Source organism: Limanda limanda, chromosome 1 (assembly GCF_963576545.1).
Source record: "Limanda limanda chromosome 1, fLimLim1.1, whole genome shotgun sequence".
Lineage (NCBI taxonomy): Eukaryota > Metazoa > Chordata > Actinopteri > Pleuronectiformes > Pleuronectidae > Limanda > Limanda limanda.
In genome coordinates, this window is record NC_083636.1 from 17,122,990 (window position 1) to 17,139,575 (window position 16,586).

At 42.4% G+C, this 16,586-nt stretch overlaps 1 protein-coding gene across 1 annotated transcript in view; it reads left to right on the forward strand.

Annotated features, from left to right (window-relative positions):
- The window catches only part of snd1 (staphylococcal nuclease and tudor domain containing 1), a 173,236-nt gene that overhangs the window by 90,699 nt on the left and 65,951 nt on the right, over positions 1–16,586 (forward strand). The gene's annotated exons all lie outside the window — the stretch shown is intronic.

The following is a 16,586-nucleotide window of genomic DNA, read 5'->3' on the forward strand; positions in this document are numbered from 1 at the left end:
CAAATATCAGCTGGATCTGTGATCACGGAGAGGAATCGCAGGATGACCGCCGCGGAGAAAAGCGTGTTTGTTGTGACCAGCCTGGCGCCTGCGCACTAGGGATCTACGCGGCGCTTACGCGAGGCTTCAGCGTCCTGTGTGTTCAGCTCAGCGCGCTAGTGCGCTGCGCTTACGCGACGCTTACGCGTCGCTTCAGCGCCCGGTGTAAACCCGGCATTAGGCTGTTTTCAGATGTTTTTTCTTGAAATTTTTCCGGAGAGGCTGAATGTGACACCGCAGACGTACGAGTCAGTTGAAAATGATAAGTGAGCTCACGTGAGAATACAGCAGGAATACAGTGTGTCTGTTGATGATATTCTAAATCTGGTCCTGCTGCTACGTGAACAGCAAACTCTGGGAAATGTCCAGACCCAATTTTGTAGGTTTCATTTCTGAAAACAGCTTTAGTAATCCGATTTTGAGCAAGTAGCAGGTCTAGGTCTTCTTCCTCAGTATCAGCACCCTTCTATCGTAATGATTTGTGCAAGTCTTTTCTAATTTTTCCCGAGCTTTTTATTCTGCTTAGCCTCAACACTGCTAATGAGTTCATTGTGTGAACTTATGTGATTCCACATCAGTGCTTGAGGTATTAGCCGTGTTGCGTCGATCTCTAATTGTCCTTTAAGTGTTTGCTCAGATTTCTTGTAACTTCTTTCACATTGTTGTATGTTTAAACCCAGTGCTGCCAAGACTGAGTGCCTGCGTATGCAACTTAAATGTCTTCTTTTGTCTTTGGGCTGGTTCGCCTAACTTAACCGTCTAGACACTCTTCAAGAGCTGGCATTTGTTTTTTCCATGTTGCCTATCCCTGTTATGCCATCCATTTTAGTGGCTCAGCTGTACACTGCAATAAATAACTGAAAATTGATGAAAGCGCCGAGACTCAGGTCTCCACTTATTCATTCAGCGGAAATACCACAAGACAACAGCCTGTGGGCATGGGGTTTTACTTCTTAAAAGGGGCCCCATTGGGTATTCAAGCAGTAAGTCTGTGCAGCGCGTGTGTCGAGCTCGGCCACAAGATTGCTGTAGCTTTTAGCTCCATGATGCAGTGGTGGGGTGTCAGCTTTTGCCTGTGGCCACATTGTTGAAATTGAATTTTGAAGAGAGTCGCTGTGCCCCCGCCTGTTTTGGAGTGAGTGTTATCCATCCTATTTGGAAGCGCAATTGTCATATTGCACACCTGGTGGTGTTAAAAGCCTCTCCTGCAGGAAATGATGCATTCTGAGCCAAATGGATCAAGTTCACAATCACATACTGAATGTATTGTAATTGTGCATTTTTCTTTACCCGTATATGTTCAGTTATATGCATGTACCCTAATGTATAAAAGTCTAGCAATCTTTACCCGTCATTATTCTGTAATTGTCCTGTTCATATAACTACACTGTCGTTTTTGAATGGCCACTCAACCCGATAAAAAAAAAAAGCCAGTCTCAGTGAATTGTTGGAACACATGTAACCATAGTGACAGGGCATCCCTAAGATGGTCAGTGCAGTAGCTTTTAATAGCAGTAAAAATAAATCACATGCATTCGCCAAACTGTAATGAGCGTACACCAATGGAGTCGAGTGACATCACTTCGCTTGAGGAGATGTTTGATGCCCTTTTGTTCATGTCCCCTCAGAAATGACTCAATCTTCCTACATATTGTATCGAGCAGTGAATGAGCCTTTTGTTCACATGTTTCACAATCCGGCACAGGTTGTCCACATGTAAAAAAGAATGGCTAAGAATGTGCTGCAGCCCTCATTGGACTCACAGCCCTGGAGATGCTGTAAAAAGAAGAAAAAAATCACAATGGTGGACACTGACTGTACTGATTCTCTGGTTATAGCATGTCCTCTGTCCATTAGCTGCATCTTCATAGTCTTGTGGAGAGAAAGAAAAAAGAACTCCGCATCTACAACACACTTTTGTCATTTGTGACCCATTCTAGGTTTTGTCTGACAATCATACGACGCTTTTCTACCTTCACCTTTTCTCCGTCTCCCTTCCTCTCTTGCTCTCAACCTTATCCCACAGTTGTTAGCCCCACTTCACTCCCTTGTCTTCTCATTATGGAGGTGTTTGGAGGCCCACTCTTGTTTTTGGCACAGATTTTTTTGTCTGTTCCCAAATGGCAGGAGGAAAAACCGGAAGGGGATGATTGGAACAAAGTCGGAGAGAAAACTGATAACAAACTGATGGTGTAACATTTGAAACTTTGTTGTGGGTAGTTGGTGCACTTCAAAATATGCAACCAGTTCAAATAAATCTGAATTACAGGGTTCGTACGGTCATGGAAAACCTGGAAAAGTCATGGAATTTTAAAATGTGTTTTTCCAGGCCTGGAAAAGTCATGGAAAAAAATAATTTCCCAAAAGTTTTGGAAAAGTCATGGAAATTTGTTATATTCTTATTTTCATGTCGTTCGTTTTAGGGATGGGCATAAATACTCGACTATTGATTAATTGATCATTAAGAATTTCATTGATGACATGTTTTCATCGATAAACTATTGCATGTTCGCTATGTGGCAGGAGGTCGGAATATCCGAGTTGCCCTGAACGCAGCACAGCGTGTCTGTTAGCAGCTGGAGGAAGCAGCCCGGAGCTAAGCCTCTGCTGCTCGGCTTCATGTCCGCACACGGACCCTCAGTCCACGCGGAGGGTAACCCGGACAGACCCGGGTCTGGGTGAGGGGTTCCGGGAGTGAGGGCGTTACAACGACCGGACTGAGAGGTCGAGAGCCGTCAGATCGAGCTAGCTCTCAGCGGCTAGCTGCTCTCTCAGCGTGGCATAGGAGGACAGCAGCGCTTATTTACAAGTGTAACATTGAACGGATCCTGTTTAACTGCCACAAGAGTTGTTAATCTTGTAATAAAGATCTCAATGAGGAAACACGCTGTTTTTTCTATTTTCACTGCATTTTAATATAGGCTATAAATAGTGAATTTTAATATAAAAATATGAATGATTAATCGAAAAATCGATCGTTAATTCTTCCGACGATCGATTAAGACAATTTAATCGAATGCCCATCCCTAGTTCATTTACGCTGAGTTTTAAATAATTCATACATTTTTAAAGAAATATGCTCAAAATATAAGCAGGCATACTTTGGTTTGTGTCATTTAAGGTGTGCTGTATGCCTTGGAATTCTCATTGTTAGTTTGAATACTACATTTTGTCACTTTTTCGCGTATACACCGAGATTTCACGCAATGTTCGGTCATGGAAATTTGGTTTAAAGTCATGGAAAAGTCATGGAAAAGTCATGGAAATCCATTGGTCAAAATGTGTATGAACCCTGGAATTATGTCTTGTACGTTCAGGAAAGTGGTTCATTGATGTGTGTGTATGATGAAAGCACCTGACAATATGACCTAAAGAGGTCATTTATAATCAAGGTAACGATATCTTTATACCTTTTCTCAATCATGTAAACCGGTGCCATGTCTCTGCAGATGTAGGTTGCAACAGCAGCTGTTACTGTCTTCTATCATCTTGAGTTTTGGCCGGATGGTGTGTGTAGTGTCTGTCTTTGCGATGCTCGAGTCTGGGATTGGTTTCGAGCACAGGGAAACGGACAAATCAGATTTTCCTCATATCCTGTCTGACATAAAATGTGCTAAATGCTTCAAGCCAAAAAGTAAAGATAAACCCAGAAAAGGGGCAAAAAAAACACCTTTTCATCAAAAATCAGGCAGAACTCTAAATAAACATTGCCCCCCCTCTCCTGTCTCTCTCACACACACACACAATCGCGTACCACCCACCTCATTCCTCCGACTCATTTGCTGATGGTCACTTGCCATTTATGTGATTGAACGTGCAGGGAGGTTGAATTGGATTGCCGAAATTGAAGAATGATTACAACATGATTTGTCCCAGGAGGTGTTTTTTTTCAAATCTTGTGCTTGTTGACTCGGGGTCAGATCATCATTTCCTGTCATCTGACCTCTGACAACCTGTTTGCTTGACAGATTCATTGTAGTTCACTGTTATATACTTTCTTAAGGCGATTTCACAGCAGAAGGTCTTGACCATGGTCCGAACCAAGGTTCATTCTCACAACCTATAATATAATACTACAAGCAATCCTAACAGCTGCTTCTGCTTCTTTTTTCTCTTGTGTCGATTAACTTCCTGCAATTGGTCTGATAGTCCAAACTATCAAATAAAACGCGTTCTCAAGCTCCTCTTTTGGTCCGTTAGTCCAGATTGTGGTCGGAGGCACCTTTCACATCAGTTATTCTTGGTGTGGACCAAACTGAAAACTCAGAGTGGGTGTGAAAGCATCCTTGGTGTCCCTCATTGTTGCCATCCAAATGTCTTCAACATGATTTCCCCACTTAAACCCAGACAGGATTCAGCTAGGTGTTGTGTTCTTCTACACTTGGATGAGGCAGAAAAGTCTCTCCGTCTATCCGACGCCTGGCAGCCTCCACCAGGCAACGTTGACTCTTAACTGCCGTACTAGTTACCGCTATATAGCGACATGGAGTACCTCTTCAGTGCCTCGTCTCCAACACTTTTCGCACTCTCCGAATTCAACCTCTGCCGAACAACCCCTCCAACCAGCCTAGCAACTGGGCACTGCCTCTCGTTTTGACAAGCACACAGAAATTGACAAAAAGCCATGTTGAAAAATGCCTCTGTCTGCTCTTTTCCTCCCCCCCTTTTTCCCCTCTCTTCCTCATTCTCTCACTCTGTCAGCACAGGCAGAGTCTGGGAGGACAGAAATGGCTTTTTGAGTGACACAGGCTGGCTACGCCATTTGCCGTGTCAACTGGTGAAAGAGGATAGAAAAGGAGGTGGAGACAAATGATGATGGCCCGGCCATGATTGTTCTGCGCCCCCTTCTAGCTTTCAGCCGCCATCTTTCCCCCAAGGTCACTGAAGTCCAAATAATGTTGACACATTGCCAGTAGTTGTAGAAACATTTCTCACAGAGATTTTGGCACCCCCCCCCTCTGCAATATACCACCACTTCATTTTCTTGTCTTTCAATATTCTTTTACATGCTTTAAATTATTTCTCCACAGCTCAGATGCTTGTGCGCAGCACTTGTTAATGAAATCCATCCTAGAGTAATTGGAAATTCGACTAGATACTGTAAGTCAGTAGTGAATAATGAACCGAGCCACATCACAAACCCTGTCTGTGTTTAATTTGGAGTTTTGTGCCTGCTTCCACTCTTGGGAACATATTCCTTAGAAGAGTAGAAGAAAAAGAAATCTAAATTGACTAGCAGTAATTCAGTTTCTCATGTTGTCAATCAGTCCACACTCTTCATTCTCTCGTCTTTAACAATACTCCAGCTCGCTTTTGTCCAATCGTTGTCAGTCTACCGAACTGTCCAGTAAAGAATCATGTAACCTCACTGTTCCCCCCACAAAGGGCTATCTATTACACATAACTCAAGTTTTTTTTCATCACAGCCACAGAATAATAAATATTTAAAATTCCATTATGAAATCTTAAATCGACTCATAAAGCCGCAGCAAGTGGAGCGTGAGTGAAGAACCAGCTGCTCGTGTGGCGGATATGACTGTCGAGGTAAAGACTCCACCTCTGCAGTTATTAACCCCCCTTTAAATGGGAATAATAAATAGGATTATTTGTTCTGAGTTGTTAATGAGAGGCTTCTACCTCGTAAAGTACATCGTGCGCCTCAGTCCAGACAGTTGTTTTTCCACCAAAATGGCTGCCTGTGCCTGTTGTTGAACACCCATGGTTGTGCAGTAATAACATGACAAGAATATATCTGTATATATCTGCTGTGTTTCCTATATGGTTGTGTTGCACCTTAGCTGTAGTGAGGAGCAGTGAGGTAAAGTCAGTGTGGCCTAAGTGCTCTGAGCCACGCAACAAAACAAAGCTAATCTTTTCAAGGTGGTTTGACTTGAATGGAGATAGCTTTTGGTTTGTACTGCCGGTTGAACAAAATAACCCCAATGCTCACATTCAATTTGCGCTCTCTTCGTCACAGGCAGTAAAAACATGTCATTTTTATTCCTTTCTTCTCTGTGTCCTCGTTGCTGCTGCGCTGCTCAGCGATTGCAAAGTAATGGCCAGGGTTTATTGGTTATGTACTTCAAGCTGTATGTATGAATGCTGGGGGAAAGCAGCGCTGTCATTTTGAGAGGCATTATGGCCTAATGCCCTCTGCAATCATGTTGACCACCCCTAAATGTGCTCAATGTGGCTTGACTGCTCCCACCAAGCCTTGGCTGCTTCAGGCCACAATTTGAAGATTTGGACCTTTACCCTCCCGTAGCTTTCTGATACCCTGGGGCCTAAAGAAGCTGTGTGTCTCAGCCCAGGACACAATGTACTGATGGAAAGTTAAGAGAAAAAGTGTTCATACCAACGCGGTGCAGAGTTGCAATTATTTTCGAGTTATCAACAGTTTGGTTTCCATTTAGGTCTGTTGCGGCACGCTTGTGTGGTTGTTGACGAAATGGAAAACTGCTTTGATGTAATAACTTTCACAGTGTTGTGTGACATTTGCTCTTAACAACCATTCAATAACTTACAGCCCAGTTCAATTTGTGTTTTCCCACCTGCACCCTCACACGATCCAGTTAAAGGGGAATTATATGATATTAGTAATATTACAAATGTAGCTCAATATTCATCGACCGACATGCCATGTCGCCCCTCTCTTAAAAATGAGATGGATTGTAGTTATTGCTATTATTGATTTTAATAACCAGGCTGCTAAAGCCCAATGCAGAGCCTTGTTCGAGCTCAGCTGCCGCTTGTGAAGTGCCAGGGCTCTTGCTTTTCTTTCCTCTGTATAGCTAAGGATCTATAAACTCCTTTAACTACAGGTTTAGCATGATTAGGTTTGCTGACTCTTGCCGTTTTTCCCTTTTTGTTTCAACCCCTCTCAGATAATACAGGTTTTATACGTTCTTTACCCTACAGCTCCCATTAAATGCCCTAAACCATGGATACACAAATGGATGCGGTTAATTTGAACAGGGTCCAGTTAATTGACTCGGATTCAAGGTGTAATGTGTACGTTGAAGGATCAAGCTTCCTCACAACACTATTGATCCGTTAGACTAGTTGGAGAGACGCTGACTGATTTAGAATCTTGTCGGCCATGACATCACCGCAGGTCTTGCATTACTCAATGTCACCGACCTTTTCTCCGTGTTGGGACGTGTCAAACCCCCCCGGTGTCTAATTGTTGTGCATGTCATGGCTTTGGGGGGTAAATGACAGAAAAGTAGGATCACAAAGGTCACTGAGCATCACAAAGGCCTGCAGGCTCCAACCAGAGCCCATTTACGATTACACGATTCTGCATGACCTTGTTCACGTGCTTACGTTTTGTTAGTAATGGGTTAAAGATGTGTCTGGTCAGAGTATAATGTTAGAGCATAATAGTTAAATTCAGTAATAAGTTAGTTAATTCAATGCTACATGTGCATCGACTGCCCATAATCATCAATGCATTGCCACCAACAACTAAAAGTATACAAAGGGACTTCAGTTGTTTCTCGTGTTTTATGTCACAAGTAGAAGGACAAATATGTTTTGACAATACTATAAATTTACCTAGTGCAGTAAGTTTACCCCCCCCCCCCCTCCCCAGCAGGAGATCTGTCCATAATGTATTGCTTTAGTTTTGTGCTGTACTCTAGGTCATTCACAAAGGACAACAGCAGCTTCTGCTCTGATTGACTCAGTATTGACCTCTGCCTTTCCTCTCACTCCATCTCCTCCTCGACTCCCCCTGATTCGGTGAAGGCTTCATAACTCTTTTAAAGCCCTCCTTTAAAACGCTCCTTATGTTTTAACTCTTTCTCTTAATACTTTTCCTCAGGGCCCGGCAGTAACTCAGACTATAGACTTGAATTGTTATAGATTTTCGTTCTTTTCTGTGAGGTAAGACTGAAAGATGTCCAGCCCGTAAAACACACTGCGGAACATTGATTTAAAATGTTGTTATAGGTATCGAATTCGACAACAAATCATGACCCTTGACTTTAATGACAAAATATATTAATGTTTATGTCAAATGGGCAAAGTACATATAAATATATATATAATACATGCAACGTTTACATGTATAGAGGTCCAAAAAGACTTCTACTTGAATTTGAAAGTGGATATCTGATTCACTTGAGTGGGAAAGTGGGAGTTTATATTGAATGTATTATTAAAACATTGAAATCATGCAGAAATTGTCCTTAAAAGCTTTCCAGTTTCTTCAGCTGTGTTAAAGCAATGCAACTTTGGCCAAAGACGTCTTTGACTCGTCATATTCTCAAAGTAAAACGGCATGAAAGCTTTCTTTAAATCAATAACCACTGAAGCGCCATAGCAAGCATTAATGCATTTGTCAGCAAGAGTAACACTTGTATTCTCTGTTCATTGTCAACATCTTTTTCCTACTAAGGAGGACTGAGGGGACGAACGGCTAAGTACTTGTTTTAGTTTAGGCTGTTGGCTTTTTCTTTTACTCCATTTTTCTCGACAATTTCCCTGAAGGGGAGTCAAACGTAGTCTGATCTGCACTTGATAGTCAAGCGAAGCAAGTATATAATCACAAATCCAAAAAGATAAGCAGGTAATGACGGCAAATCATTTTGTGTCCCCACCTGCATGAACTGGAATCATGTCCCACTCATTCATTCGTCTCTCCATCCCTCTCTTTTAACCCTCCACCGGCTTCCCCGTATTCACCTGTTTTCTCTGAACAGTGATGCAGGGCAAACATCAATTATCTATTGATGAAAGAAAAACTCATTAATGGGCATCAGGCAGGTTTAATGGTGGGGATCATGCTTGTTTGCCTAACCGTTAATGGTCCTGACCATTCGAGAGGCGGTTTGACTTTTCCCCACCCTGCCACCGACGGACAGCAGCCTTCCGCTGACAGTGATGCATGGGGCCCCTTGAGTCACATTGATCACCCCGGGAGGGTCTGTACAGACGGAGGCACACACACAAACACATTCCTGCCCACTGTGCGTGTCCTCGTACCTTTGCTGGCAGCACGGCCCTTTTCTGATATCGGTCAAAACTGTTGCAAAGCAAACAGGAGAGCACATGGTAGTTGTTTCTTTCCTATACCAAATGATCAAATGGCAGCATGACTCCGGTGAAATCACCAAGAAAGGACCTGTCAAAGTTGACATCTCCTGAGGTTGTACAGTTTGCCTCTGAACTAGTGGACGTGCAGTGCCTAGTTTGCTGTAGAGCCTGTATATGATTTGTTTTCCTCAATGATACTACACTTGTGAAAGTAGACTTTTGGCATTTGAAGTAGTAGTTTTGTGTTGTTGTCCAACTTGTTAGGACAGCCGGGTTGAGACACTCTTCAGCGAGCAGTGCATTAAGCTCTCCAGACACAATATCCTGCTGAGGTGATGCCGGTCCTCACCTTGCAACATGCTCGAAACTTCTTTCTTTTTCTTTTTGCATGAGCTCTGACCTCGATTTCCACCTTTGTCTTGTTCGCCCAAAATGGAAAGTCTTTTAAGCCGTGGTCCAGACAAGCCCTTTGGGTTTTTGCAATGCATCCACTGCTTGTCCTTTTCTTTTTCAGGATATTTGTATCCCGTATGCATAAACTGCAGCACGTTTGTTCCAGGGTATTTTGCAGCCACCCCCTCTCGGGCTCAACTCGATCAACATGTGACAAATGGCTGTCTGTCCTGACCCTGTGGTCCGAGAGTTAATGAACCAACCTAGTTTGGAATTGGTTGGTGCCACAGGTTTGGCCCTTGGCCTAGAGCTTAGCTGTACTGCTAGCTTGCCAAAGCAGCAACAGTCAATAAGCGGCACCCACAGGCATCCTACTGGCTCAGGATAGCCGAAGGGGGAAGCGTCACCTCGTCCAACCTTTTTCAATTCAAAAGTGTCCCACTGTTTGGCTGTTGCTGATAATGGAGTCTATCTCCTCCAGGTTTTTTAATAAGTTTTGTGTGGATACGTGGATAAAAGGAAATCCCATTGCAAACCAAATATTAAAATGCCAGCAGAGTGTTATCCCCATTTCTATATTGAGGTTGTTTTTGCATTTAACACAAATTACTTCACTTCACTGACTGCTGTCCTTTTTCCTCCATTTTATTCTTGTTCACCACCACCCTATAATACTACACGTGACACTGAAAATGTCTTTTGACGAAATAGGTCAATCATATGAGCTGTTGTTGGTAAATCCAGGATTAGCCCCATTACCTGTATTAAACCACCTCAGTGAACTCTTCTAACCTGGGGACCACACAGGTCATCAGTGCAGCAGCTGTTGAGATTTATTTTTTATTTTTTCTAATTACAGGCCCCATTAACACGCTATTTACATCCCTGCCTGATCTATGCCATTAAGGGATCAATAGCAGTTTGTTTAATTCATTCATTTATTCTTCTCTGTCTCTCTCTTACGCTGTCTCTTTTATTTTTTTCCTAAAAGGTGATCTATATTCATAGATTTCTCCTGGAACCGACTGGCCTCTGCCTCTCCCGGTTCGACCACAATGACGTTGTTGCACATTTAGCCATTTTCAGATCCACATATCCCCAATGTGACAATACCGGGCAAGTGTAGCACTTAAGGAAGAGAGTCTTTAGTCAGAGTTAGGCCTTTTCATCAGCAGGATGTCAGGATAACTACACCTGAAAATTGCCCATTACATTGTCAAATAGCAAATTTTTATTTGGTGGGATTTAGCATGTGTCCTTGTTTCCTGGCAGTGCTGTGCCACTATGTTCCATTAACAGCAGTTTCTGGACCTTAGTAATGGCTTTGCACTATTGATCATGGGCTGTGGGATGATTTTTAGAGGGTGACGTGGACTAGTACGGTGAATATTGCCTGTGGCTTTTTTCGAGACAGAGTGTGTGTGTGTGTGGGTGTGTGAGAACACCTTTTGTTTTTCTCGTTTTCAGCCGAATTATTGCACACTTGAAATCTCAATAAACATTTTCTTCAATATGTATTCTATTTAAACTTTTATATTTCAGTTTTATAACTGTCTTCCACGTTCCCACTCGCCCTTTCCCTGCTTCCCCTTTGCAAAATTTCTTCAGCGCACATCTGAAAGCAGCTTCATACACACACACACAACAGGATCCTTGTGGGGCGATGCAGGTTCACTTTCACATAGCTGTCATGGCTTTTAGCAACTCTGTCACATTAATAGTGTATTTATTACCTGGTAGAAGTTGCTCCACCCTCATCCGTCATCCCGGACACTTTGATTCAGTTTGCAATTTAGCTCTGATTAATTATCTCCGCCCAACAACAACACCTTCACCAGATAATGATTTTTTGGTCAAGATCTGATCAGAGTCGTGGTGGCACGTCTTGCTCAGGTGTACAGACGTATCATTTAAAGGAACTCTGTGTGTCCACTTAGAAAAATGATCTATGTGAACCAGCATGCGCGGAAGCAGAAAGGGAGAGATGATGGACGTTTGTGGGATGAGGCCGTTCATACTTCCAAATGGAGTTTTCACGCAAGACTGGGCTCGGACCAGTGAAGCTGACCCGTCCATGCTCAGCTTTTTCTACTTAAATCCACATGTCCCCCATGAAAAGGACAAACTGTCCTCTTCATGTGACATTCATGACTCTGAATTAAGTCTTCAGAGCCATTGATTTTCTTTAAGTGAATAGGGAGGGTTAGGAATATGAATTAAGGTGTAGAGATTATCTGATCGCCCCCCCCCCCCTCCCCTTTCTCCCCACTTTGCACCACAAGCGAGGGCTTAGGACCGCTCATTGCTTAGAAGAGTTTTGATCTCTTTACCCCATCACACAAAGGAGCGAGCACACACACACACATACACACACACACACACACACACACACACACACCACCTCCACATCCCTCCTTCAATCTTCTCCAAGGCTCAGTTTGATAAATGCCTCATTCTGCTAAATGAGCAAAGCGCTGTAGATGAGAGTGACTCCAGTCTTTCATTCTTTCCATTTCTGACATTCTCTTTATGTTCGTCTACTTGTCTATATCTTTCTATTGCATTTGTTTTCTCTGCATCTCAGGGTTATGAGGGAGATGAACAAATAGTATGACTAAGATGGAGGTAAACTGATGCCACTTCTCTCAGTAACTTTTGGCCTCCTTATCAGTTTGCTGACTTCCAGTGCGTTAAAAAACACAACGGTAGTCTGACATGTGGTAAAACAGAAACAGAACACTCACAATTCACCAAAATGGTGTTAGTATGAAGCATTAGTCTAGAAACTCTTGGGTTTCTGTATTATTTAAAGGGTCTCGACATTACTATGTAAAGTGCCTTGAGATATTTGATGTTATGAATTGTCGCTATCCAAATGGAATTGAGTCAAACATCGGCTCATGAATTCGATGAACTCATGTTTGAGCAAAGAGGTTTAAGAATTTATGCATCAACAATGAGTAGCAGTTTTATTTGTTGTATTTAGTACAATTCAATGACAATAAAGGTTCTTTATTTTGTTCTAATCCACATAAATCTTGTCCCCCTGCATCACTTGATTTGCTGCTTAGAACTACTGATATCTTCACTTTGATTTGATTTTACACACGCAGCCAGACGTAACAGTCCAGCTAAGTCTCAGAGACTAGTATCCATAAAGCATCCGTCTCCTTGTTGCTTAATGAGAATGAATGAAGACCTGCCAAAACGTCTCCGCCTGCCAGTCTGTTTTCCCGGTGTTCAGTGCTTGCATCTGCGCATTACAGCGCGCTCTTTTGACAAACACATCCAAAAGCACTTCTTTTCACACACACACACACACCATTAGCCTGAGCTACACACTGAACAAATGCTTTGTTTGTCAAAGCTTCAGCCCTTAAACTTTTACGACCAGCACCGGTCATTTGGCTCATGCAAACCCAAAAATCCTCTCTTGTGATAACTGTGATCTCAGTAATTGGAATATGCAGCGAAACTCCGATCTCAGTACTGGCTGAGGTTTGGTCTGTGATGATTGAAAGCTTTGACTGACAGATTAATTTCCTCTGTTGCTTGCATTGTGTATACACGCCGCTCTTTCCCCGATGAGAGAATTCATAGCACACACAGTGATGCTGTGTGCTTAAAGCAATACTGGAATTGACTTCAAACCCGTGCATGAGGTTTGACCTCATGGACACACAAGTGAGTTCATCCTGCTCCCTGTAACCTTTTGGTTATTAATACATTTACTTTTCACCCTGCGGGTTTTCAAAAAGTGTTTTGTTTGGATCTGGTGATAAAAGGAAATCCCATTGCGAGCCAATTTTTAAATTGCCAGCCCACTGTGTTCATTTCCTTTTGTGTGTGGGGTATGGCTTCGACGTGACGTGTCACCCACCGCAGTCTTTTCAGAAAATTTCTTTTTTCCTTCCACTTTCAAACAGCTAAGTGAATTAAATCTGCTGCAGTTTTAAAACATGCCCTCGGGCCAGGTTTCACTTCAGTAGTACCAAATGGCTTTGTCTTTTGTACATCGCACACGCATGGGTTTGTGTGTATGCGTGTTTTGCCTTTTTCCCGTCCACTCTGTCGACACAATCCCGGCGTTTATGAGATTACCAGAGCCCATTTGTGTTCCGGCGGGAGCCATCTTGGCTCGAAGGAGGCCTCCGCTGGGAACCATCTGGGCTCTACTCAAAGCAGCTTCCACTCCGCCCCCCCTGTCTTCTTCACGTTGTGACCAAAGCTATTTACTTAAAAGGGAGAGGGGAACTTGGATTCAATTTGTGTGGGTTCATAAAAACTCTGAGATTTAACCCGATCATACTAATGAGCTCTTGGGTGGAACCGCTTCAGCTCGCTGAGTGACTGACGTCGCATTAGATTCTCATTGGTTGCAATTATTGTGAAGTCATTAACTGATCGTTTTTGCAGAGTTGTCATTTAGACAAAAATGTGACAAACGCTGATTAAAAAGTAAAAGTAATTAATCTTTATCTAAAAATCAGACAATGATTGGACGGATGTTGGAAACATTATTTAAAAAAATATACCAATTTAAAAGCAGAATTGCAAGACCAAGAGAAAAGCAAATAAAGGCAATCAGGGCTGTGACGTTATGCCATCCGCGGTACTGGGTAATTGCTCACCGGATAAACGAGCTGTGATCAGTCCCATTTTTCAGATCGCGAGTGCGACAAATTGTACAAATGCTGGTTTTACTCTGCCGCCTGGTCGTGGATTTTAAGCCTCTTCGAGCCGATGTTATTCCACCAGTGGAAAATTGGGGCTTCTGCTCTCGTTTTAGAAATTAATTTGTCCTTCTTAATTTATCATTTGACCTCTTCATTAGCCTCCATCATCTCTTACCCACTGCCCGGTAAACTGCCACTTTCCTCTCATTTAATGATGCCGTCAAGGTCTCAGTCACCCATGTTTTATAAGTCACTCTTGTTTTTGACTTTAGTTTTTTAGTATCTAACTTTCACCACAAGGACAAATGTAACTTAAGCCATGATGAGTTCCTTGGTGATTAACTCCTAAAGTTGAGTTGTGCGCTTGTTAGTTTGTCTTTTCTTACTCCATCTGATTTGCTGGTGTAGCATCTAATTATAGCACAGATCAGTGATGTATACTGAAATCTCCATTATGTAGTGATTGTTGGGAAGTGATTGTATTAGCATTCACAATGGGTGCAGATAAGCTGGATGTTTGTGCTCATGAATTGACAATAATCACCTCTGCTCGGGGGGGTATATACAAAAAGTCCTTTCAGTGTGTATATCGTAATTTGGTGTGCGTGTTCCGCCTGTGTGATGAATCCTGTTGACGCTCCCTGCACTTATCAATCAGGTCATGTAATTTAGGTCATAGATTCTGCAGTATATTACTGACATTTTCTCAGTAGGCGTATTTGTAACTGTGTATATCCAGTCTTCATGTGCCGTTGCCAAGAGCAGGCCAATCTTCTTCTTTAAAGTTGGCAGCATGTGGTAAATTAAGTCAGGGAAACAAAGTGGACTAATTTGCTTTATTATGAAAGAGCGTAGGACCACATGTCTGTGTTGCCAGTAATTTCACTTACACAGCTTCTCCCCCTTCAATATTTGTGTCTCAATAGGATTGTTGATCTGACCTGTTTTTTTCTCTCATACATTAAATGTATGTATTATTTAATTCTCCTGAAGCAAACTTATGGGGGTAAATCAGAATTAAACATAGATTAAATGTTCTCTTCACCTCAGGAAAGCTCTCTGCAGCGGAAGTGAAAACTCGAGACCACTTTTCGACACATTAACAAGTGGTAGAACTCCCTTTCCAAGTAACGCTTTCATCAAACTATAAAAAAGTGCTTCCAGAAGGTATCCACTCATTCTACACTATTTCACATTCTGTACTTTGTAGAGACAGATTTAGTTTTTTTGCATCAAATTCTTTTAACACCTCGTGGAGCAGACTCTGGGTCAGCAGGAGGCCATTGGCTGCACCAATCAGAGCAAACAAACTTCTCGTTGAGTTTCAATTTTCCTTCCAAATTGGACTTTTTCCCAGCTAAGAGTGTTGCTTTTAGTTGTTAGCGCTGTTTTATTTTTGTTTTGCATTCGCCGCTCAAGTAACAGTTCAGTTGGTTGCAGTCGGTCCCGTTTTTTCCTGGCGCTCGCCCACTTCGCCATTTGACATTTGGACGCTCGGAGGACCAGCGATGCTCTAATAGCCTTGTTACATAACGGTTCCTGCACTCAGAGACCAAGAGAGATAAAATGGGGTTGAGTATCCGAGATAGCAGAGAGGAAGGAGAGTAAGAGAAAGCAGATTATCCAGAATCAGATCGAACTTGGATCCTATCATGGTCGTGACCTGGGAGGATCGACCCTTTGTCCTCGCTGTTCTTTCCTCTTTGTTTGTTTCTCTCTCTTAATTCATGTAACAGACCAAGACAGTAATTGTTTTATGGTTGTTATTTCATATAACAAGTAACAAGAGTTGAAATAACGTAACTTTAGAGAATTTGCCTTTTTATTATTTTTGGCTTGATCCAAATGGAATCTGCATCCGTTAAGTGGAAATACACAGTGTCAGACTTCTGCAGTCCCCTGTATGTCGCTGCTATATACAAAGGTTGTCAATTTAATACGAGAGTAGATTATGCATTCATTAATAAAAGCTTTTAACTTTAGCTGAGAACAAGTCAGAGCAGTTTACAAACTTAATTCCCCTCAGATTTCCCTTGTGGCTGTGGGGCTAAGCAGCCCGAGTCTTAATCGCTTGACTTCTCCCTATCTCCTCAACACACCTGCCCTCTCAATTTCTCGCTGACTGAGGCTTTCGAGTGGGATAAAATCAATTGATTTTTTTCTTTTTTTCTCCTTTCTTTCCCTGGTCGTCCATCACTTATGAAACAAAACGCAATGAATAGATAATTAGCCTGAATAGGCAGAATTTGGTTACAGTCCATCGTTGGCAATGTTGTGCGATCTTTCCTACTTTGTCAGCAGGGTTAGCCGTTTCCGTGGCCTCATTTGTTAACGTAAAGAAATTGCAACTTGGCTGTCACTAATCACGAATGACTAAAATTGCACACAAAAAAAACGAGGATGACAATATTTACAGTCTTTAATTAGTCTGAAGTGCAT